Here is a 24,683-nt window from a genome sequence, read left to right as displayed (position 1 = left end):
GGGTAGTACTGTGTGGCATAACGTGAATAAGAGATACTACTGTGCAGTGTAATGTGATACTGTGTGACATAATGTGAATAAGAGACACTACTGTGTGGCATAACGTGAATAAGAGACACTACTGTGCTGTGTAATGTGATACTGTGTGGCAAAATGTGAATAAGAGACACCACTGTGCGTTGTAATGTGATACTGTGTGGCATAGCGTGAATAAGAGACACTACTGTGCTGTGTAATGTGATACTGTGTGGCATAACGTGAATAAGAGACACTACTGTGCAGTGTAATGTGATACTGTGTGACATAACATGAATAAGAGACACTACTGTGCATTGTAATGTGATACTGTGTGGTATAATGTGAATAAGAGACTACTGTGCGGTGTAATGTGATACTGTGTGGCATAACGTGAAAAAGAGACACTACTGTGCAGTGTAATGTGATACTGTGTGGCAAAATGTGAATAAGAGACACTACTGTGCGTTGTAATGTAATACTGTGTGGCATAACGTGAATAAGAGACACTACTGTGCGGTGTAATGTGATACTATGTGACATAACGTGAATAAGAGACACTACTGTGCATTGTAATGTGATACTGTGTGGTATAATGTGAATAAGAGACACTACTGTGCTGTGTAATGTGATACTGTGTGGCAAAACATGAATAAGAGACACTACTGTGCTGTGTAATGTGATACTGTATGGAATAACGTGAATAAGAGACACTACGGTACGGTGTAATGTGATACTGTGTGGCATAATTTGAATTGGAAGTACTATTGTGTGACTACACCCCTTCCCCACAAGGTCACGCCTTTTTTGATACACCGTCCTTATTTCAAATATGTGGGGGAAGGGGCACCTGCCCTTACTTTGCCAGGGGCGCTCGGACCCCTAGATACACCCCTGAGTGTGTGTACTGTGTGCAGGGACGGACTGGGGACTCCGTCCGGCCCTGGCATTCGTGTGCATGTGCACGAGAAAGGGGCACCTGTGCCATGTAAAGGGCGCGTGGACACTGCAAATGGGTGTGTGTCACGAGTCAGGGGGTGTGGACTCACGGCACCCCCCCATATTGCTTAGCAACGGGGCACGCCTTGCGTCGGCAGCTGGGGACAAACCAGAGAGCCGGGAGCTGCGCTGAGCGCAGCCTTCCCGTTTCTGTGGACTGGATCGGCCCACCAGACCATTGGCCCTTCTGGCATGTGCCAGATGGCCAGTCCGGCCATGACTGTGTGTGTGTGTGTGTGTGTGTGTATATGTGATGGTGGGGGTGTGTGTGTGTAACTTGTGTGTGTATATGTGGGGGTGTACTTTGTGTGTGTATATGTGGTGGTGGTGGGTGGGTGGGTGTGTATATAGGGGGTCATTCTGACCCGATCAAACGCTGCAATTTATCGCAGCAGTGCGATCGGGTCAGTACTGCGCATGCACCAGCGCCGCAGGGCGCTGGCGCATGACAGACGGCCGAAGGCCGTTGTTGTCTAACGATCACCCCTGCCTGATAGACAGGCAGAGGCGGTTGCTGGGAGGGAGGGGGCTGGATGGCGGTGTTAAGCCGCCGTTTAGGAGGCACGGTATGGCCAACGCAGGCGTGGCTGGACTGCTGCGACCCGGGCAGCGAAGAGGTTCTCCCGGCCAGCCGCAGGAGCTGCGCTGGCAGGGAGTTACTCCTCAAATGCATAAGCATCGCCACTGTGCGATGCTTTTGCATTTCTGCGGGAAGGGGGGGGGGGGGCGGCACTGACATGCGGGGCGGACTATCCCTGTGCTGGGCGTCCCCCCGCATGTCTGAGTGCCTGATCGTAGCTGTGCTAAATTTAGCACAGCTACGATCAACTCGAAACAACCCCCATACTGTGTACTGTGTGTTTTTGTGTATATGTGGTAGTGGGTGTGTGTACTTTGTGTGTGTATATTTGGGGAAGTGTATTTTGTGTGTGTAGTGTGTAGTGTGTGTATGGGTGGTCTTCTGTATGCCGGCGGTCGGGCTCCCGGCGCTCAGTATACCGGCGCCGGGAGCCCGACAGCCGGCATACCTACACTTATTTTCCCTCGTGGGGGTCCACGACCCCCATAGAGGGAGAATAAAATAGTGTGGCGCGCGTAGCGCGCCACCGTGCCCGTAGCGTGGCGAGCGCAGCGAGCCCGCAAGGGGCTCATTTGCGCTCGCCACACTGTCGGTAAGCCGGTGGTCGGGCTCCCGGCGCCGGTATGCTGGTCGCCGGGAGCCCGACCGCCGGCCAGCTGTAGTGAACCCGTGTGTATATGTGGTGGTGTGTGTGTGTGTGTGTACTTTGTGTGTGTGTATATGTGGTGGTGTGTGTGTACAGTGTGTGTGTGTGTGTGTATATATGTGGTGATGGGGTCTGTGTGTATATGCTATGTTTGGGAGGGCTGTGCTAACACCTATTTGTTATATGAGTAGCAGCTGAGGAGGGAAGGGGTTCCACTAGCTCTTAAGGGGGTACACATGGAGAGATCCAGGTTTAAAATCTAAGCAGTCTGACTAGATTGCTTAGAATTTAAGCACAGATCTGCCGTGTGTATGCCCTCAGCGATAGCGATGCGCGACCCCGCGCATCGCTATCGCCGGTGCTAGATTGAGCCTGCATGCAGGCTCAATCTAGCGGGTCACCCACTTCACCGCTGTGTGAAGTGAGCGGCCCCCCGTCCGTCCGACCGTCCGTCCCCTCGCTCAGCACATCGCGCTGTGCAGAGTGGGGGGAGAGATGTGTGCTGAGCGGTCTGTGTTAAGATCGCTCAGCACACATCTCCCCCGTCAGTACCCCCCTTTAGAAATTGGATGCTTAGCATATATACAGGCCCGGCGCTACCCGCTCAGCGAAGGGATGCAGTGCAGGGAGGCGCAGGGACGGATAGGCGCTCCCCCTTCTCTGCATTCCTTCCCTGCTGCGCCGTCCTGTCCCCCCTGCTGCTGGTGCAGCTACCAGTGCTGTGTCTGTCACTATGACAGGTACTGGCAGCGGGCACCTGCAGCATGAAAAGCCTCCTCCCTCCCCTCACCTGTGCTGTGTGACAGCGCCGAGTACGGGACAGAAGGGGGCGGAGCTTCACGGGACGGAAGGGGCGTGGCTAAACGGGTCAGAGGGGGCGTGGCTACACGGACCAGGCTGCTCATGTACAGAGGGAGACTGGCTTAGGTAAGTGGAGGGTGAGAGAGAAGTGTGTGTGTGTGTGTGTGTGTGTGTGTGAGGTATGTCTGTGCGCGCGCTTTATGGACGCTACTACTGGGGGGGCATTACGTATAACGACGCTACTACTGGGGGGGGGCATTACATGTAAGAACGCTACTACTACTGGGGGGGTCATTACGTATAAGGACGCTACTGCTACTGGGGGGGGCATTACGTATAAGGACGCTACTACTACTGGGGGGGCATTACATGTAAGAACGCTACTACTACTGGGGGGGGCATTACGTATAAGGACGCTACTACTACTGGGGGGGGCATTACGTATAAGGACGATACTACTACTGGGGTGCACTACGTATAAGGACGCTACTAGTACTGGGGGGCATTACGTATAAGGACGATACTACTACTGGGGGTGGGGGCATTACGTATAAGGACGATACTACTACTGGGGGGGGGGGCATTACGTATAAGGACGCTACTACTACTGAGGGGGGGCATTACGTATAAGGACGCTATTACTACAGGGGGGACATTACGTGTAGCAACGCTACTACTGGGTGGGCCATTACGTGTAAGGACGCTACTACTACTGGGGCTGGGGGCATTACGTATAAGGACGATACTACTACTGGGGTGCACTACGTATAAGGACGCTACTACTACTGGGGGGGGCATTACGTATAAGGACGATACTACTACTGGGGTGCACTACGTATAAGGACGCTACTACTACTGGGGGGGGCATTACGTATAAGGACGATACTACTACTGGGGTGCACTACGTATAAGGACGCTACTACTACTGGGGGGGGCATTACGTATAAGGACGATACTACTACTGGGGTGCACTACGTATAAGGACGCTACTACTACTGGGGGGGGCATTACGTATAAGGACGATACTACTACTCAGGGGTGCACTACGTATAAGGACGCTACTACTACTGGGGGGGCATTACGTATAAGGACGATACTACTACTTGGGGGCATTATGTATAAGGATGCTACTACTTCTAGGGGGGAATTACGTATAAGGACGCTTCTACTACTGGGGGTGCACTACGTATAAGGACGCTACTACTACTGGGGGGTGCACTACTTATAAGGACGCTACTACTACTGGGGGGCATTATGTATAAGGATGCTACTACTACTGGGGGGGCATTATGTATAAGGACGCTACTACTACGGGGGGGGGCATTATGTATAAGGATGCTACTACTACTGGGGGGGATTATGTGTAAGGATGCTACTACTACTGGGGGGCATTATGTATAAGGACACTACTACTACTGGGGGGCATTATGAATAAGGATGCTACTACTACTGGGGGGCATTATGTATAAGGACGCTACTACTACTGGGGGGCATTATGTATAAGGATGCTACTACTACTGGGGGGGCATTATGTATAAGGACACTACTACTACTGGGGGGCATTATGTATAAGGATGCTACTATTACTGGGGTGCATTACATATGACGCTACTACTACGGGTGGGGCATTACGTATAAGATTAATAAGATTGTGCTACATTGTGGCGTAATTTTAAATGGGGGTACTATTGTGTGGCCATGCCCCTTACTTGTGAGACCACACCCCTTTTCCCAGCGCGCGCCAAAGGAATATGGGAGGGCGCAAATTTATAGTTTTCAGGGGGGCGCCGAACACCCTAGCACCGGCCCTGCGTATATAACTCCCAGCGCTCACTCCTAAACAAATAATATCACATATTCAGTTTACTTTTACATTCTGGTATAATCCAATTTATTAGGATACAAAGCATAAAAACACAATATTATTTACAGTTTATATAACGCTGATGGCCCTAATACCCATATACATAGACAGTACAATACATGACTAGAAACATTTAAAATCCTATTTGAATAATGCAGTGGCAAAAAGGAATATTTCTGCTGTCCTATTTGATTGATGCAAAATCATTGTTTTCCCATATTTTTCCTAAGGAATAAATCATAAGGAATACATTTTTCCACCGATTTTACTTGTTTGTAGAGGTACAAAAATGCTGAAGGGAGAGTAAACCGCATAAGGCATATCTACCTACACATGGAGCCGCAATCATCTTGGCTTCTATGCTGCGCCTAGTCATACTGTACCATGGTTCATTAGCATAAACCTTTCATCTATTGTTCTCAGCTGCAATACAATAAGAGAGAACAATACAGCAGGGGATTAAGCCCGACTGCCCTGGCTCAATTAATCCTATTACAGGCCAAGATAAAGATGGCTCTATCTGTATATTCAGATTTTTCTCCAATCAAATAGGTCTGCAGAAATATTCCTTCTTGCCACTGCATTATTAAAATGGCATTTTAAATGTTTTTTTGTTATGTATTGTACTGTCTACCATATAAACTGAATAATATTAAGTTTTTATGCTTTATACCTGTATCCTAATAAATTGGATTATACCAGATTTTAAAAGCAAACTGCGTCTGTGTGTATATGTTGTGGTGGGGGAGTTTGTGTGTATTTTATATGTGTGTATCAGTGCCGTAACTAGGCATTTTAGCGCTGTGTGCAAGAAACGACAGTGGCGCCCCCCCCCCCCCCATGTAAGATAGGGGCAGTGCGCGCCGTAGGTGCGTGAAAAATTTATAGGGGCGTGGCTTCACGGGGAAGGGGCGTGGCCACAAAATAATAGCAATTCATACTACGGTGCACAGTAGTCTACATTATTCAAATTACGCTGCACAGTAGCGCCACTACACCAGGTAGAGCCCCTTTTATACATTACAGCAGACAGCGTCCCCCTTTTTACACATTACAGCAGACAGTCCCCCTTTTTACACATTGCGGCAGCCAGGCCCCCTTTTTACACATTGCGGCAGCCAGTCCCCCTTTTTACACATTGCGGCAGCCAGGCCCCCCTCTTTACACATTGCGGCAGCCAGGACCCCTTTTTACACATTGCGGCAGCCAGGCCCCCTTTTTACACATTGCGGCAGACGGTGTCCCACTGAGAGAGAGAGAGAGAGAGAGAGAGAGAGAGAGAGAGAGAGAGAGAGAGAGAGAGAGAGGGATATACTTACCTTCTCCCCGCTGACAGGCTCCTCGTGCTGGCATCTCCCTCTCGGTGCAGGCAGTGAGGTGAGAAGGAGGAGGAGGGAGGGGGAGCAGGAAGCCGCAGCAGCGCTATTTCATTGGTAGTAAGCGCCGCTGCAGCATCTCCCTCTCCTTCCGTATTGGCTGCCTGGCGCTGCTGTGGATGCTGGGATGAAGGAACCGCATCCCAGCATCCATAGCAGCGCCGGGCAGCCAATACAGAAGGAGAGGGGGATGCTGCAGCGGCGCTTACTACCAATGAAATAGCGCTGCTGCGGCTTCCTGCTCCCCCTCCCTCCTCCTCCTTGTCCGCTGCCCGGCGCTGGTCTCTTCTCCCTCCAGCGCGGCGCACACAGCAGAGGCGGCATGTAATGAGTCAATTTGACTCATTACATGCCGCTGGCCGTGTGCCCTCAGGGCAACTGCGCTGTGTGCCAAGCCCACTTGGCACACACGTAGTTACGGCCCTGGTGTGTATGTGATGTGTACTGTGTTTGTGTATATGTGATGATGATGGTGGTGGAGGTGTATGTGTACTTTATGTGTGCACACACAGTAGTTTGTACTGTGTGTGTATATATGTGGTGGTTTGTGTGTTTGTGTGTACTGTATGTGTGTGTACCGAGTGTGTATATGTGGTGGTGGGGGTGTGTGTACTTTATATGTGTATAGTGTGTACTGTATGTGGTGGTGGGTGTGTGTACTTTGTGTGTCTAGTGTGTAGTAAGGGGTGCTGTTGTGTGAGTGTCATAACGGGTTCTGCTGTATGAGTGCAGTAACAGGTTCTGTGGTGTCTGTGTAGAATTGGGTGCTCCTGTGAATGTAGTAATGGGTGTTACTGGTCATGCCCCTCCACATCACTATTTACACGCTTGGCAGCCGCATATTATAGGCCCTTTGTAAATTTCAGCTACAGGCCCATGTGGACCTTAATCTGGCACTGCACATACTGAGAAAGACGCAATTTTTGAGAAAATCTGTAGAGAGTTTGAAGTTTTGCCAGTGTCTGCCTGCCAGCAGGTTATCCTCTCATATGAAATCCATAGAGAATGAAAAGAGAATATGCTTCTCTGATGACACTGGTACCATCTACGTAGATCCTTAATGCACGGATCACGTCCAGCGATGCATCTCCCGCAAAAAAGGTCCAGACTCTAAAAGGCCGGGACAATATTTCTTTTTGTTAAGGTGGAAGTTAGTCATCACCTTAGGAAGATACCCAGATCTAGTTCTGCAAACTACTTTCTCTGGATAAACAATCAGAACTGGGGAACAATATGACAATCCCTAAGTCTGATATTCTTCTAGCTGACCACTCAGTCAGTAGAAAAGATACTTTAGTTGCAACCATTTGTAATCCATATTATTAAGTGGTTCAAATGGGGCAACTTGAAGGATTTTCAGGACTAACCAAGTCCCACGGCACTGTAGGAAAAACAACCAAAGGTTGATGCGCAGCATACCCTGGAAAAAAAAAAAAAAAGATACGCACATCCTGTAAGTTGGTTATTTACTTTTGGAACTCTACAGTCAATGCCGACCCTTGCTTCTCTCAAGGATGCCATTCATTCCTGTCTGAAGGAATGCTATGACCCTGGAACTCTGAAAAAAAATTCTTGGGGCCATTCACCTACAGCAGCTGGTGTTTGCAGATGTTCCCCATCCAAGTACTCACCAGGCCCAACACTGCATAGCTTCCCAGATCTGGTGAGATTGGGCATATCAAGAGTGGTGTGGCTGTAGGTTTTCTTTTCCTGTACCAAAGAATATAGGCTTCCCATATTTGGTGATATATGCGAGCTAAGAAAGGTTTCCTTGCTCTGCAAACTGTCTGAAAGTATCCTCTTGACCTGAGGATAAAGGTTTCAATGGCCACGCTGTCAAAGACAGCCGACCCACATGTCTGTGATAACCAGTACCCTGCATTAGTAGGTCTGGACATTGAGTAAGCAGAAGTAGAGCATCCATTGCCATTCTCTGCTATTCTTCCTGTTTAAACTTACTCTCCACCCTGGGTAATAAGGTATTTAGAGGAAAACCCATCCACCAGATGAAGGTCCTGTCTCACCGATAAGGCATCCACAACTATCGCCCTGGGATCCTTTGTTCTTGACCCATATGTGAGTACTTTGTTGTTCAACCAAGACGCTCTGAGATACATCTCTAGCACGCACCACTTGTTTTCTAGAGTCCAGAAGATCTCTGGGTGTAGAGCCCATTCACTCCTCTGAATGGTGTATTGACTTGAAAAAGTCCATTTACCAAGGTTTAGATGATGAAATCCATCCTCTTAGGTATGTGACTTACCTTCTTCATCCCCTTTTTGGCTGAGAGTTACTTCCTGATGTAGAGGTACTCTAGTGCCGTTGTCTTGTCCGAGCGGAACTGGACTGGTTTTCACATGAAGACTGTCCCGTGCCTACACTGGTGCCCTGTATATGGCCAGAGGTTTCAACCTTTATTGGTAGACAGTACTTTGGGAACACAATCTCCCTGACACTAATCCTAGTGTCAGAATCTTCCCAATCTGATATCAAAAGGATTTTCCTTTGTCAAGCTGGGATGTCTGTAGCCACCAGGTTAATGACCTTCTTACTTTTATCATAAGTACCATAGTTGGTTTTTGTTATCTGATGCAATCCATTATTACTTTCCACACCTTGTATCCCCAGCTGGTCTCTCTAGGTACCAACCAGGCCCACACTGCCAATCTTCCGTGATCCAATGAAGTCTGGGCATATCCAGAGTGGCGTGGTTGTAGATACTACTAGGTAAGAATCAGACACTGCAGAGACCTAGAGTGGAATTGTGCATACTCCCTCCTGTCGATGCAGATACCATCAAACCCATCCCCACATTGCTGCGTGAATGGATACCATTTGACTGTGTGGTGATTCTTGAATCCTATAGTGAACCTTGGATTTATTGTTGCGAAGTAAAAAATTACTCTCTGCAGACGTGATCCAGTACAGCCCCCAAGTGAGTCTTCTGATGTGATGAAACTGGAGACGATTTTCCCCAAGTTATGAGTCACTTGCCCCTGCAAACTCATTATTGCTGTTGCCAATGACAAGAGCAATCTCTGTGACTGTGCCAGGATTAAAAAGATCCTAGATATGGGAAAAAACCTTAACCCCTGCTGACAGGGATAAGGTGTTGTTACCCCCATATTTCTGGTAAATACTCCGGGGACTGTGGCAAACCCAAAGGGTAGAGCCTAAACTGAAAAATGCTTTTCTGGAGGAATAGCCAAACCTTGGATAACACTGATGGACAAAGGTATAGGAACATGTAGGTAAGCCTCCTGTATCTCCAGGGATCCATAAAAAAAAACCCTGTCTCCATGCCACACATAAGGAACATAATGATTCCATGTTTCCAAATGTATTTGCTCAGCATTTTTCGGATTTAGCATGAGCCGAAATGACTCATTTGTCTTACGATTAAGCCAGGTTGAAAGTAAAACCTTGTCCTTGTTTGAGAGAAGAACTGGAATGACTATTTCTGACCTGCTTCTTGCAAAGTCAGGCATTCGTCTGTAGCCAAGATAGGCTGTTTTGAAGGTGAAACATAACTAGAGATACCATGCCAGGTCTGTGTGACCTGATGAAGTCAGCCCCCCAACCTGGGATCTCCCAGGCGGAGCCCACACCATCCACTGATGGTTTTAATTTTTCTACAGCACCTGGTATTCCCCGATAGCCATCCGAGTACTAACCAGGCCCACACTGTAGATCTTCTGGTAGCGCAACGATTTCCTAATTTGAAATCACACTGACGTGGGATTCAGCCTATGACAGGCTTCTATTGATATTGTAATATCAATGCGTGAACTGTATATGGAAGGAACCTGACTTTCTTGATTCCATCTACAGCACCTGGTATTTCTCACCAGGCCCCACACTGCATAGCTTCCAAGATCTGGTGAGATTGGGCATATCCAGTGTGGTGTGGCTGTAGATCTTCCACGTACCCAGCTAAACTGCTCTACGAGCAGGTATAGTTAGGACTGATGCCCTGGAGTAAATATTTTGCCCATATCTAATGCTTCCAGGAACATTGCAGTCTTTTATATGAGCCATATGAGATTCCTGTTCTTGAAAAAAATCTCCTTCCATTGCATCACCCTAGGCAACCACTGCCTTTGTCATTTAAGCCGAAGCCAAGGCTTGGCCTCATGACAGCCCTAGAAACGAAAATTGAAAGCAAAGCTATTGTAGATTCTCCTTATCTACTTTAGGAGTCATCTCCCCTTTTTTTAAACAATCCCCAGCTGGAAGCAGATCATAGGAATTCCATTTCTTTGGAATTCTACCTTTTTATTGGGCGTAACCCAACCTCTTCCATGATTTTCTTGGAACTCAAGTATTGGGATGTTTAAACACAGGTGCCTTGGTTTTTAACACAGGCTTTACTGTATCCTCTAAGGATAAGGTGGCTTTATTGCTTTCAATTAACTCAGGTATATTCGAGATCTGAGACCTAGCTCTTTCATTTGATGAAGTAGAATAATAGGGCTTTCATCTACTGATGAATCTAAATCTTCTCTCTCGCAGACTACACATTTGTTTACTTACCACTGATGCTGAGAAGTGCTGATGTATGTAAGGGCTTGTAACCCTATTCATGGTACAGGATTTTGGGGGATTATCCATCTAACTTCCTGGATAAGCTTGTGTAAATATAGCCCCAGGTGGATACACTTGTTCCTGCATCTGCCTTGCTGAGCTAAACATTATGCATACAAGCATCCTGAACCAGATAATAAGATGATAATACAGCTTCAAACATGGTATGAGTGTCCTCACCATTGTCGCTTTATTACATGATAAATAATCAGCACTACACAATTTTGTGACTGTATCACTTTACCTTTTTTCTTTAAAATGATATCCATTTGATTATCCTCATGCACCAGCATTGAGGATCTGCAAAACAAACTGACAAACCTGTAGCAAAGTCAGCATCATACTAGCAGTCAGTCACATGTTATACATTAGTATATTAAGCAATATGAGCACATCATCAACTACATTAATATTTTAAGTATGTAGGAGAACACATTAACTGAATCATGTTTAACACATGTAACGTATTCAGACGCAATGCGACAGAAACAACAGTAATGGTATACAGACTCATATGCAATAGGCCCTTATCTAACTATTCATACTCAAAACAGTACAGTAGATAGAGATTTAGTGCTGTATAGCCCGTACTCAGTAGAGTCTGATACAGGGAGACTTACCTCGTTTCAAGGATCGATCAATACGTTAGCGAATGCTGAGTGGATCCAGACGCTACTCGTGTACACTGCCGCTCCATGAAGCTATAGTGAACACAGACGCACCGGTCACACAGCCACCTATGCTGCGACCGGGCCCTCAGTGAACTCGGACGCACCGGTCACACAGCCGCCTATGCTGCGACCGGGCCCTCAGTGAACTCGGATGCCCTGGTCACACAGCCGCCTATGCTGTGACCGGGTCCCCTCGTCTCCCAGTGTAGCTGGTAGTGTCTGAGACGGAAGTGAGGAAACAGTTCATGGCGGGAGACTCGGCCGAAACTGGTCATGAACCGGGAAGGGGGGGGGGGGCAACCAGGAGAGCGTCTGACTCCCCACTGCTGACATCAACCCTAGGGATCGCGGCCTCATACTATTCCTGGAGCCTCTGATCCCTAAGGCCCAGCGCTGGAGCACCCGTGGTGGCGGCGCGTCAGCTACTGTTTGGTAGTCTCATCCCAAAACAGTGCAGCTGTGTCCGTATTCCATGTGCTACGCGGAACCGATGCCTTACCTTCTCCCCGTGCTCTGGCCACAGCCTGGTAACGTCTGATGGATCTGCTAGTATATCAGACACAGACGCCCGCCGAAACAGCACTGTACTCATGGGTAAGTGTTATCGTGACCCGGCGGAGAGTTGTTGGAGCGACTCTTTCCAATAAGCGTATAAGACGCTGTTAAGAAAGATAACTCAAAAAACAGTAAGACTATAAAAATAAAACAAGAAAGCTTGGGGCTGCTAACAATCCAGCAGCCCTCTGACCATGGTCCGGTTCCTGCCGCACCAAACAAAAAACTGATTTGCCTGAGCAAGGGGCAGGGATATATGGACGGGGCGGGGATATATGGACGGGCCCGTTACATGCTGGGAGGCCGGAAAGCTTTGAATGATTGGTGCAAATCCGCTGTCGCTCCATCATATCCCATTGTTATCCTGTAGATAACCTGTGGACCCTGCCAGAGAAAGGGGTGTAGCTCATGCTTGAAGCCATTAGGGATGTTTTGCATATTACGGAGAAGGTACCTGAGCTGGAACAGGAATCTTGTTTTACAGAAAATAAGAAACCCTCGCTCACCTTCCCGGCTTCAAAGGAGTTAAACTCCTTATTTGAAAAATCTTGGGAAAACACAGAGAAAAAATTCCAAATCCCTAAAAGAATTCTCATTGCTTTCCCTTTCCCTCAAGAGGATAGGAAGAAGTGGGAAAACCCACCTATAGCAGACGCTTCTGTATTTAGGTTGTCTAAAAAGGTGGTTTTACCTGTCCCTGGTTCAACCGCCTTAAAGGAGCCGTCTGACCGCAAGATTGAGACTACGCGCAAATCACTGTACACGGCTACAGGTGTGGCCTTAAGGCCCTTTATTGCTTGTGCGTGGATTTCTAAAGCCATAGTAAAATGGTCAGGCACTTTACTAGAGGGCTTAGATACTATGGATAGGAGTGACATTGACTTGTTTTTACGTCACATACAGGATTTTGCAGGTTTCATGGTGGAGGCCATGAAGGACATTGGCCTACTTAATGCGAGGGCTACTTCCATGGCAGTATCGGCACGCAGAGGACTCTGGCTACGCCAATGGACTGTGGATGCAGAATCCAAAAAAAGTGTGGAGAACCTACCCTTCACAGGTCAGGCACTATTTGGGGACGCACTAGATGCGTGGATTTCCACGGCGACTGTCGGTAAGTTGACGCTTCTTCCCTCCACAGCAGCACCGGCTAGGAAATCTTATCCTACGCCTTCACGGCAGTCCTTTCGGACCGCAAAATTTAAAAAATCCAAACCTTCCCCCCACCTTCTTTAGAGCAGGTAGGGGAAAATCAAGAAAACCTGCACCACAAGGTTCCCAGGAACAGAAACCAGGGTCTGCTTCCTCCAAATCTTCAGAATGACCTTTGAACGCCCAGCCTGGAGATCGGGCAGGTGGGAGCGAGACTAAAGATTTCAGTCTTATCTGGGCGTCATCAAGCCTGGACCCCTGGGTGACAGATATTGTTGCCCAGGGGTACAGACTGGAGTTTCCGGAACTCCCACCTCACAGATTCTTCAATGCTGTCTGCGATCTTCATTCCAGGAGTGGATAACTGGGAAGCGGACTTCCTCAGCAGACACGATCTGCATCCAGGAGAATGGGGCCTCCACACAGAGGTATTCGCAGAGGTAACAAGCCGATGGGGGGTACCTCAGATAGACATGATGGTCTCGCCTCAACAAGAAGCTTCGGCTGTACTGTTCCAGGTCTAGAGACCCACAGGCAGTGGTGGTAGACGTCCTGGTGACTCCGTGGGTGTTCCAGTCGGTGTATGTGTTCCCTCCACTTCCACTCATCCCAAGGATTCTCAAACTAATCAAAAGAACAAATGTTCAGGCGATCCTCATTGCTCCGGACTGGCCAAGAAGGGCTTGGTACGCGGATCTTCTGACATTGCTGCTGGAGGATCCGAGGCCTCTTCCTCTTTGCGAGGACCTTCTACAAGAGGGGCGATTCGCTTATCAAGACTTACCGCGGCTACGTTTGACGGCATGGAGGTTGAACGCCAGATCTTATCTCGGAAGGGCATTCCGAACAAGATTATTCCTACTCTGATCCAAGCTAGGAAGGGGGTAACGTCTAAACATTACCATCAGATTTGGAAACAATATGTGTCTTGGTGTGAATCCAAGAAGTTTCCTACAGTGGAGTTTCAACTGGGACATTTTCTCCTCTTTCTGCAAGCAGGGGTGGATTTGGGCTTACGCTTGGGTTCCTTCAAGGTCCAAATTTCGGCTTTGTCCATTTTATTCCATAAACAATTGGCTGTTATCCCCGAGGTTCAGACTTTCTTGAAAAGAGTTCTGCACATCCAACCGCCCTTTGTGCCACCTACAGCACCTTGGGATCTTAATGTGGTGCTGCAGTTCCTGGTTTTACAGGAGGTGGATGTAAAGTTTCTTACTTGGAAGGCAGTCACACTGTTGGCATTGGCATCTGCAAGACGTGTGTCAGAATTGGGGGCAATGTCGCACAGGAGCCCCTACTTGATTTTCCATGAGGATAGAGCTGAGCTCAGCAATTTCTTCTGAAGGTTGTGTCGGCCTTTCATATCAACCAAACTATTGTGGTGCCAGTGGCTACTGACACCTCCATTACCTCAAAGTCCTTGGATGTTGTGCAGGCTTTGAAGATTTATGTGTGGAGAACCTCTCATCACAGGAAATCGGACGCACTGATTGTCCTTTATGATCCCAACAAGATTGGGTGTACTGCTTCTAAGCAGATGATTTCTCGCTGGACCAGGCTTACTATCCAGCATGCTTATTCTACAGCGGGATTGCTGATTCCAAAATCTGTTTAGACCCACTCTACTCGTAAGGTGGGTTCTTCCTGGGTGGCTGCCCGGGGTGTCTCGAGCAGCTACTTGGTCAGGGTCGAACACGTTTGCTAAGTTCTACAAGATACTTTGGCCTCTGTGGACCTAAAGTTTGGTCAATCAGTTCTACAGGAACCTCAGCACTCTCCCTCCCGTACTGGGAGCTTTGGTACATCCCCATGGTACTAAATTGGACCTCAGCATCCTCTAGGACGTAAGAGAAAATAGGATTTTAATTACCTACCGGTAAATCCTTTTCTCGTAGTTCGTAGAGGATGCTGGGCGCCTGCCTAGTGCTTCGTATTCCTGCATTGTTACTTGGTTCAGTGTTGTTGGTTCAGCCGTTACTGAATTGTTCCAAGTTGGTTAGATAGGCTTTCCTTTTTTGTTATGTGTGGGCTGGTGTGAATCTCACCACTATCTGTATATTTCCTTCTCTCAAAGTATGTCCGTCTCCTTAGGCACAGTTTCTAGACTGAGTCTGGTAGGAGGGGCATAGAGGGAGGAGCCAGTCCACACTGTTAAGCTCTTAAAGTGCCAGTGGCTCCCAAAGAACCTGTCTATACCCCATGGTACTAAATGTAACCCCAGCATCCTCTACGGACTACGAGAAAAGGATTTATTAGTAGGTAATTAAAATCCTATTATTTCCACTAAATTGTCCCGCAATGAGAAAAAGACGCAATACTTAAGACAATCGATGTCTGAGTTTATGAACAGAGACTCAGTACCCAATCCAGCATTTCAGTCCCCTTCCATTTGTCCGCAAAAGCGTCCTTTGGCCCATGCAGTCTGCAGTCTGACTCTGATGACAAGGGGTCAGACATGGAGGAGGGGGAGGTGAATGCAGAGGTGAGGGAAGCTACTCTGTCACATGGAATAGAGGCTCTCATAGAAGCTATTAGAGAGGTTTTGCATATCCCTGATTAGGTAACAGAGGAGACTGAGGAATCTTATTTTAATGTAAAAAAGAAATCCGCAGCCACTATTCCTGTGTCAAAGGAACTAAATACCCTGTTTGAAGAACCGTGGGTTAATCCTTAAATTTCAAATCCTTAAAAGGTTGATATAATCTTTTCCCTTTCCTCCTAAGGATAGAAAAAAAAAGGGAAAATCCACCGATAGTGGATGCATCAATAACCAGGCTGTCACGGAAAATTGTATTGCCTGTCCCTGGTGAAGCCTCGCTAAAAAGACACGGCTGATCGTAGAATTGAGAATACATTCAAATCTTTGTATACAGCTACCGGGGTGGCACAGAGACCCACTATAGCATATGGGTGGATTACTAAGGCCATCGCAAAATGGTCAGGAAACCTAATTGAGGGGTTAGGTACCTTGCCTAAAAGAGAGATTATTTTACTCCTGCAACATGTACAGGACTCTGCAGATTTTATGGTGGAAGCCATAAAAGAAATAGGTTTGCTTAATGCACGCACCACTGCTATGGCAGTGTCAGCACGCAGAGGCTTATGGCTACGCCAGTGGACTGCCGACGCAGACTCAAGGAAAGGCGTGGAAGGCTTACCCTTTACAGGAGAGGCCTTATTTGGAGATGAAATAGAACAATGGATCTCCAAAGATACTGCGGGTAAGTCCACGTATCTTCCTTCTGCAGCTCCTCCAGCAAGAAAGGCTTGCTCAGGACCTAATCTACAGTCCTTTCGGACTGCCAAGTTCAACGGCAAAACCTGAGGTTGTTCTACAGCCACCAGAGGCGCTAGAGGTAAACCACGAAAACCAGCACCTGCAGGCTCACAGGAACAGAGCTCAAGTTCTGCTTCCTCAAAGCCTTCAGCATGACGGTGGACTGAGATGCCTGGAAAACCGGCAGGTGTGAGCCCGACTAAAATTTTTCAGTCATATCTAGACACCATCATGCCAGGATCCCTGGGTCATAGATCTTATTTCCCAGGGCTACAGACTGGAGTTTCAGGAGCTCCCACCTCGCAGATTCTTCAAATTAGGCTTACCAGTTTCACAGGAAGCAAGTATAACCTTACAGGACGCCGTTCAATAACTGGTACAGACCAGAGGCAGAACTCTGGGAGGCAACGGAGTCAGCTGCCGCCGGGCTCCTGCTTTGAAGGGGGGCACCTCTCCTCCTGTTCTGTGTGTTCAGCAACATTAATCAATTAAGTTAATTGACAACAGCCGGTAACTCTTCTGTAGCCAACTTCCCCACTAGCCACTACACCTTACAAATCACACCCTCTTTATTATAGATATACTGGAACCAGACACCTTACTGATGAAGCTATTTTCTCCTATAAAGGAAGCATGAGAATTCTAACTATTTGAGGTTATTTCTCTGACGATTACAAGTAACTTCATATAGTTAGAATTCTCATACTTCCTATGAAACAGCAGATATCTCCATCAGTAAGGTGCATGCTTCCAGTGTAATAGGTTGTGGGTTCTAATCCTGGATATGACACTTGCAAATTAATTGTCAGAGAAATAATCAGCATTGGGAGGGACTGAGCAGATCTATGTAGTGTGTGGCTGGACCCCTACATAGATCTGCCTAGTTGCAGTGGTTTTGTAGTAGCTTCATATAGTTAGACTCTGCAGGCTTACTATGCAGGAGCAAATTATATACATGATGGGGGGGGGGGGGGGGGCACCAATATTTTTCTTGCCTCCGGGCGACAAACTTACGCCACTGGTACAGACTCAGGTCATTGTTCCAGTTCCACCTCACCTGAAAAACAGGGGATACTATTCCAACCTGTTTGTAGTAACAGAACTGGACGGTTCAGTAAGGCCGATTTTGAACCTCAAGTCGTTGAACCCGTACTTTCAGAGTGTTCAAATTCAAGATGGAGTCTCTGAGAGCGGTGATCTCAGGTCTGGAGGAGGCGGAGGAATTCCTAGTGTCTCTGGATATCAAGGATGCGTACCTTCACATTCCGATCTGGCCGCCTCATCTTGCTCATCTACGGTTTGCACTGCAGGACTGTCACTACCAGTTCCAGGCCCTGCCATTCGGTCTCTCCATGACACTGAGTGTGTTCACCAAGGTGATGGCAGAGAAGATGTTTCTACTCTGAAAACAGGGAGTGAACATAATTCCATAACTGGACGATCTTCTGATACCCCATTCAGGGAGCGGTTGATGGACAGTATTCGCCTCTCAACCACACTACTCCGGGATCATGGGTGGATTCTGAACTTACCAAAATCTCACCTGGAACTGACGTAGAGACTTCCCTTTCTGGGAATGATACTAGACACGGAATCTCAGAGAGTATTCCTTCCTGTGAAGGCTATGGAAATCCAGTCGATGGTTCGGACTGTCCTGAAGCCAACCCGGATCTCGGTGCATCTGTGCATTTGCCTTCTGGGGAAAATGGTGGCCTCTTATAAGGCGCTTCTATATGGAAGGTTTCATGTGAGGCCCTTCCAACTAGATCTATTGGACAAATGGTCCGGATCACATCTTCACATGCACCAGAGGATCCGTCTGTCGCCAAGAGCCAGGATCTCCCTTCTGTGGTGGCTACAGATTTCTCACCTCATCGAGGGTCAGAGGTTCGGGATTCAGAATTGGATTCTGCTAACCACAGGCGCAAGCCTCAGAGATTGGGGAGCAGTCACCCAGGGGGGTTCAGTTTTAAGGAAAATGGTCAAGTTAGGAAGTCGTCCTTCCAATAAACATCCTGGAACTCAGAGCTATCTACAACGACTTTCTGCAGGCCTCATCCCTACTCCAGAATCAGGCCACTCAAGTCCAGTCGGACAATGTAATGGTGGTAACGTACATAAACAGACAGGGCGGAAAGAAAAGCAGAGCAGCAATGTCAGAGGTGTCAAAGATTATCCTCTGCGTGGAAAAACACGCCGTGGCATTGTCAGCGGTCTTCATTCCAGGAGTAGACAACTGGGAATCAGACTTCCTCAGCAGACACGACCTGCACCCGGGGGAGTAGAGCCCTCACCTGACAGGGTTCAGGTGCTTGACTCGTCGGTGAATATAGCCACAAATTAACAGGATGGCCTCTCGTCTCAACAAGAAGCTCAGGCGGTATTGTTCCAGGTCGAGAGACCCACAAGCAGTGGCGGTAGATGCTCTGACAACTCTGTGGGTCTACCAGATGGTGTACGTGTTTCCTCCACTTCCTCTGATCCCAAGAATTCTAAAAAGAATAAGAAGGGAAAAGGTTCAAGCAATACTCCTTGCTCCGAACTGGCCAAGAAGGCCCTCGTACGCGGACCTTCTGGAGATGCTCCTCGAAGATCAGTGCCCTCTGCCTCTTCGCGAGGATCTTCTGCAAGATGGCCCATTCGTCTATCAAGACTTACCGCAGCTACGTTTAACGGCGTGGAGGTTAAATGGCTGATTTTGGCCAGGAGAGGGATTCCTGACAAGGTGATCCCGATTATGATCCAAGCCAGGTAAGGAGTAACATCTAAACATTACCACCGTATCTGAAAAAAGTATGTTTCTTGGTGTGAGAACAGACTATATTCTGCAGTGGAATTTCATCTGGGACATCTCCTGCTTTTTCTGCAGTCGGGAGTGGATGTGGGCCTACGCCTAGGCTCCATTAAAGTCCAGATTTCGGCTTTGTCTATTTTCTTTCAGAAACAATTGGCTTCTCTCCCTGAGGTCCAGACGTACTTGAAAGGTGTTCTACACATCCAACCTCCCTTTGTGCCTCCCACGGGATCTCAACTTGGTGCTGCAGTTCCTCCAATCGGACTGGTTTGAACGGTACTGGCACAGCCCTGCCGAGCAGCTACTTGGTCAGGTGCGAACACATTTGCAAAGTTCTACAAGTTCGATACTTTGGCCTCTGAGGACCTTCAGTTTGGTCAATCAGTTCTGCAGGAACCTCAGCACTCTCCCACCCAGTTTGGGAGCTTTGGTACTTCCCCATGGTACTAATTGAATTCCCAGTATCCTCTAGGACATAAAAGAAAATAGGATTTTAAATTACCTACCGGTAAATCCTTTTCTCGTAATCCGTAGAGGATGCTGGGGTTCCATTTAGTACCATGGGGTATAGACGGTCATTTGGGAGCCCCTGCACTTTAAGAGTTTAATAGTGTGGGCTGGCTTCTCCCTCTATGCCCCTCCTACCAGATTCAGTCTAGAAACTGTGCCCGTGGAGACAGACCTACTTTGAGAGAAGGAAATACACAGATAGTGGTGAGATTCACACCAGCTCACACATAACAAAAAAGGAAAGCCAAGCTAACCAACTTGGAACAATTCAGTAATGGCTGAAACAACAACACTGAACCAAGTAACAATGCAGGAATACGAAGCACTGGGCGGGCGCCCAGCATCCTCTACGGACCACGAGAAAAGGATTTACCGGTAGGTAATTAAAATCCTATTTTCTCTTACGTCCTAGAGGATGCTGGGGTCCACATTAGTACCATGGGTATGTACCAAAGCTCCCGGTACGGGAGGGAGAGTGCTGAGGTTCCTGCAGAACTGATTGACCAAACTTTAGGTCCTCAGAGGCTAAAGTATTGAATTTGTAGAACTTAGCAAACGTGTTCGACCGTGACCAAGTTGCGGCTCGGCAAAGCTGTAAAGCTGAGACACCCCAGGCAGCCGCCCAGGAAGAACCCACTTTACGAGTAGAGTGGACCTTAACTGATTTTGGACACGGCAAGCATGCTGGATAGTAAACCTGATCCATCGAGAAATCGTCTGCTTAGAAGCAGGACACCCAACCTTGTTGGGATCATAAAGGACGAACAAAGCGTCAGACTTCCTGTGACGAGAAGTTCTCTTCACATAAATTTTCAAAGCCCTCACCACATCCAAGGACTTTGAGGTAATTGAGGAGTCAGTAGCCACTAGCACCACAATAGGTTGGTTGATATGAAAAGCTGACACAACCTTGGGAAGAAACTGCTGACGCGTTCTGAGCTCAGCCCTATCTAAATAGAAAATAAAGAAGGTGGAAGGGGATTTGGATTTTTAAAAATTTTGCGGTCCGAAAGGACTGCCGTGAAGACGTAGGATAAGATTTCCTAGTCGGTGGAGCCGCTGAGGGGAGAAAGGTTGACTTATCCGCAGTCGCCGTGGAAATCCACGCATCCAGTGCATCCCCAAATAGTGCCTGACCTGTGAAGGGTAGGTTCTCCACACTTTTCTTGGATTCTGCATCCACAGTCCATTGGCGTAGCCAGAGTCCTCTGCGTGCTGATGCCGCCATGGAAGTAGCCTTTGCATTCAGCATTCCAAGGTCTTTCATGGCCTCCACCATGAACCCAACAGAATCCTGTATGTGATGTAAAAACAATTCAATGTCACTTCTATCCATAGAATCTAAGTCCTCTAGTAATGTGCCTGACCACTTTACTATGGCTTTAGAAATCCACGCACAAGCAATAGTGGGCCTTAAGGCCACGCCTGTAGCAGTGTATATATATTGGAGCGTATTCTCAATCTAGCGGTCAGCCGGCTCCTTTAGGGCGGTTGAACCAGGGACAGGTAAAACCACCTTTTTAGACAACCTAGATACAGAAGCGTCTACTATAGGTGGAGTTTCCCATTTCTTTTGATCCTCTTGAGGGAAAGGGAAAGCAATGAGAATTCTTTTAGAGATCTGGTATTTTTTCTCTGGGTTTTCCCAGGATTTTTAAAATCAAGAGTTCAGCTCTTTAGAAGCAGGGAAGGTGAGAGAGGATTTCTTATTTTCTGTAAAATAAGATTCCTCTTTCGGCTCAGGTACCTTCTCAGTAATATGCAAAACATCCCTAATGGCTTCAGTCATCAACTGCACCCACTTAGCAAGGGATGCATCCCCCCTGCATATGCCCATCACCGTCCCCTGTATCAGGGTCAGCTTGCATTATTTGGGCAAGTGTAAATTTTTTAGGGTATGTAGGTGGGGTATGGGAGGGAGTAGGTGCTGAATGCTGCAAGCCCTCTACAGACTTTCTCAAAAACTGCATATCTTTCTCATTATGTAACATTCTTGATGAAATCTGTGATATCATTCCCCTTAAAGAATCCACAATGGGGGTTCGGATTTGACAGGCTGGGAAAGCACATTGCAGTCCTGAGTACATGGGATAGACTCTTCAGAAGATACGCACTCTGCAGCACAGGATACAGAGCCCTTAGACATGGTAATGTGGATATATACACATACACACACAGGAAAATGTCAGACAGTTTCCCCCAGAGTACCTTCAGAGAGTCACAGAGTATAAGGAGCCAGCCACGCAGCGCCCCAGTTAGAAGTTATTATGATAACAGCCCGGTGCAGACAAAGGGGGACATGTACTAAGCAGTGATAAAAGTGGAGAAGTTCCCAAGGCAACCAATCAGCATTGGTGTAACATTTCTAATTTGCATACTTTAAAAGTATACAGAGCAGCTGATTAGTTGCCATGGGCAACTTCTCCACTGTCTCCCTTCTCCACTTTTATCACTGCTTAGTACATGTCCCCCTAAATAACCTGAATAGGTTAAATAGTACAAACAAAACTCCCCCCCCCCCCCCCCCCCTTGTCTATAACACCCTGGTGCCACAGTAACTGGAGTTATGTGGAGGGTCAGCGCTCCTCGTCAGTGTGTCTCAGTGTTCTGCAGGGAGAAAATGGCGCTGGTGAGTGCTGGATCCGCTCTGAGAAGCACCACCCCCTGAAATGGCATGCGGCTTCCCGCACATTATGTTTATACTGGCCTGAGGTTTTTAATGCTAACAGTGGGATTAGCCCCTGTTAGCTACATTACCAGTGTCAGGGTGATCGCGCTGGCCCAGGACACCCCTCAGCCGCATCTACAGTAACCTGTTGCTGAGCCTTCCTGGAGTGCAGCCTGAGAGAGACACTAACCAGGCCGCCAGCGTTGAACTCACCACTCTTCTGTCTTCTGGCTGTTAGGGGGTGGCGGCCGTGCTGCGGGAGTGAGCAGTCACCTCGTGGGCTTGCGATCATCACCCTCAGGAGCTCAGTGTCCTGTCAGCAGACATAGAGAACCATTAACTTCTAGAGTTGGTTCCTACTCCCTTCCTAAGTCCCACGAAGCAGGGAGACTGTTGCCAGCAGCCTTCCTGTACCTAACAACTCTTAGAAAAACAACAAAACTAGAAAAACTCCTAGGAGCTCCCCTAGATGTGACCGGCTCCTCCGGGCACATTTTCTAGACTTAGTCTGGTAGGAGGGGCATAGAGGGAGGAGCCAGCCCACGCTATTAAAACTCTTAATGTGCCAGTGGCTCCCAAAGGACCCATCTATACCCCATGGTACTAATGTGGACCCCAGCATCCTCTAGGACATAAGAGAAAACAGTATTTTAATTACCTACCGGTAAATCCTTTTCTCGTAGTTCGTAGAGGATACTGGACGCCCGCCCGGTGCTTCGTTTTTTCCTTCACTGTTACTTGGATAAGTATTCTGGTTTGTTCAGCTGTTGCTGTTCATGTTTCAAGTTTGGTTAGCATGGCTTTCCTTTTGTTCTGTGTGCTGGTTCGTAATCTCACCACTATCTTTATCTATCCTTCTATCAGAGTATGTCTGTCTCCTCGCACACAGTTTCCTAGACCGAGTCTGGTAGAAGGGGCATAGAGGGAGGAGCCAGCCGACACTATCAAATTCTTAAAGTGCCCATGGCTCCTAGCGAACCAGTCTATACCCCATGGAACTAATTGAAACCCCAGTATCCTCTACGGACTACGAGTGAAGGACTTACCAGTAGGTAATTAAAATCCTATTTTACAGAGTGAGGAATCACGCTTCTGTTTGCCAGTCAGACAAGCGAGTCTGGCAGATGTCAGAAGAGCGTTACCTGCCTGACTGCATTATGCCAACTCTGAGGTTTGGTGGAGGAGAGATAATGGTCTGGGGCTATTTTTCAGGGTTTGGGCTAGGCCCCTTATCTCCAGTGAAGGGCATATTTTTAATGCTTCAGCATACCAAGACATTTTGGACAATTCCATGCTTCTAACATGTGCAACAGTTTGTGAAAGGCCCTTTTTTATTCCAACATGACTGTGCCCCAGTGCACAAAGCAAGGACTAAAAAGACATGGTTTCAGTTCGATGTGGAAGAATTTGTCTGTCCTGCACAGAGCCCTGACCTCAACCCCATTGAGTACTTTTGGGATGAACTAGAACGGAGATTGCAAGTCAGGCCTTCTCATCCAACATTAGTGCCTGACCTCGGAAATTCTCTACAGAACCAATGGGCACAAATTCCCACAGAAACACTCCAAAATTTTGTGGAAAGCTTTCCAAGAAGAGTGGAATCTGTTATAGCTGCAAAAGGAGGACTAACTCCATAATAAAGAATATGTATTTGGGGGGGCGTGGCTTGACGTGTTAGGTGGAGGACGTGTCCCGGGATAGCTCCTCCGTCTTGGGCCCTTATAATCCCCTGTATCTGGGCTACCTGGTCTCCCCTGCAGCCCTGCATGCTGCCTCAGTGTGCCCTGTGCCCCTGTACCTGGTGAGTGTGTGTCGCGGAGCCGGGGGATGTGGACGCAGGTCCCCACGGGTTGCAGCCTAATAGACTACCGGAAGCCGGGACCTCGAGTGCGGCAGCCTTAGATCGGTGTGGGAGACCCCCTGCCGCCTGTGCCACTCAGTTGTAGCCTGCCTGCCTGCCCTGGACCTCAGCAGGAGAGAGGGTAAGGGCCCCTAACCCACACTGCACAGCACTCTTCTGGAGTAGGCCCCAGTGGGCGGCGGCCATCTTTCTTCCTGGTAAACTTACTGGCAGCCTCCAGACAGTGCCTCTCGCTGCACAGCACTCCATAAAGGCACTGGGGGAATACTATAAATCTCAGCCAGGCTGTAGCCAGATTGTCTGACCTTACTGCCACTCCGCACATTACAG

The sequence above is a fragment of the Pseudophryne corroboree genome, chromosome 1 (assembly GCF_028390025.1).
Source record: "Pseudophryne corroboree isolate aPseCor3 chromosome 1, aPseCor3.hap2, whole genome shotgun sequence".
NCBI classification, from domain to species: domain Eukaryota; kingdom Metazoa; phylum Chordata; class Amphibia; order Anura; family Myobatrachidae; genus Pseudophryne; species Pseudophryne corroboree.
The sequence above is the reverse complement of the archived record's forward strand: the minus strand, read 5'-3'. Positions refer to the sequence as shown.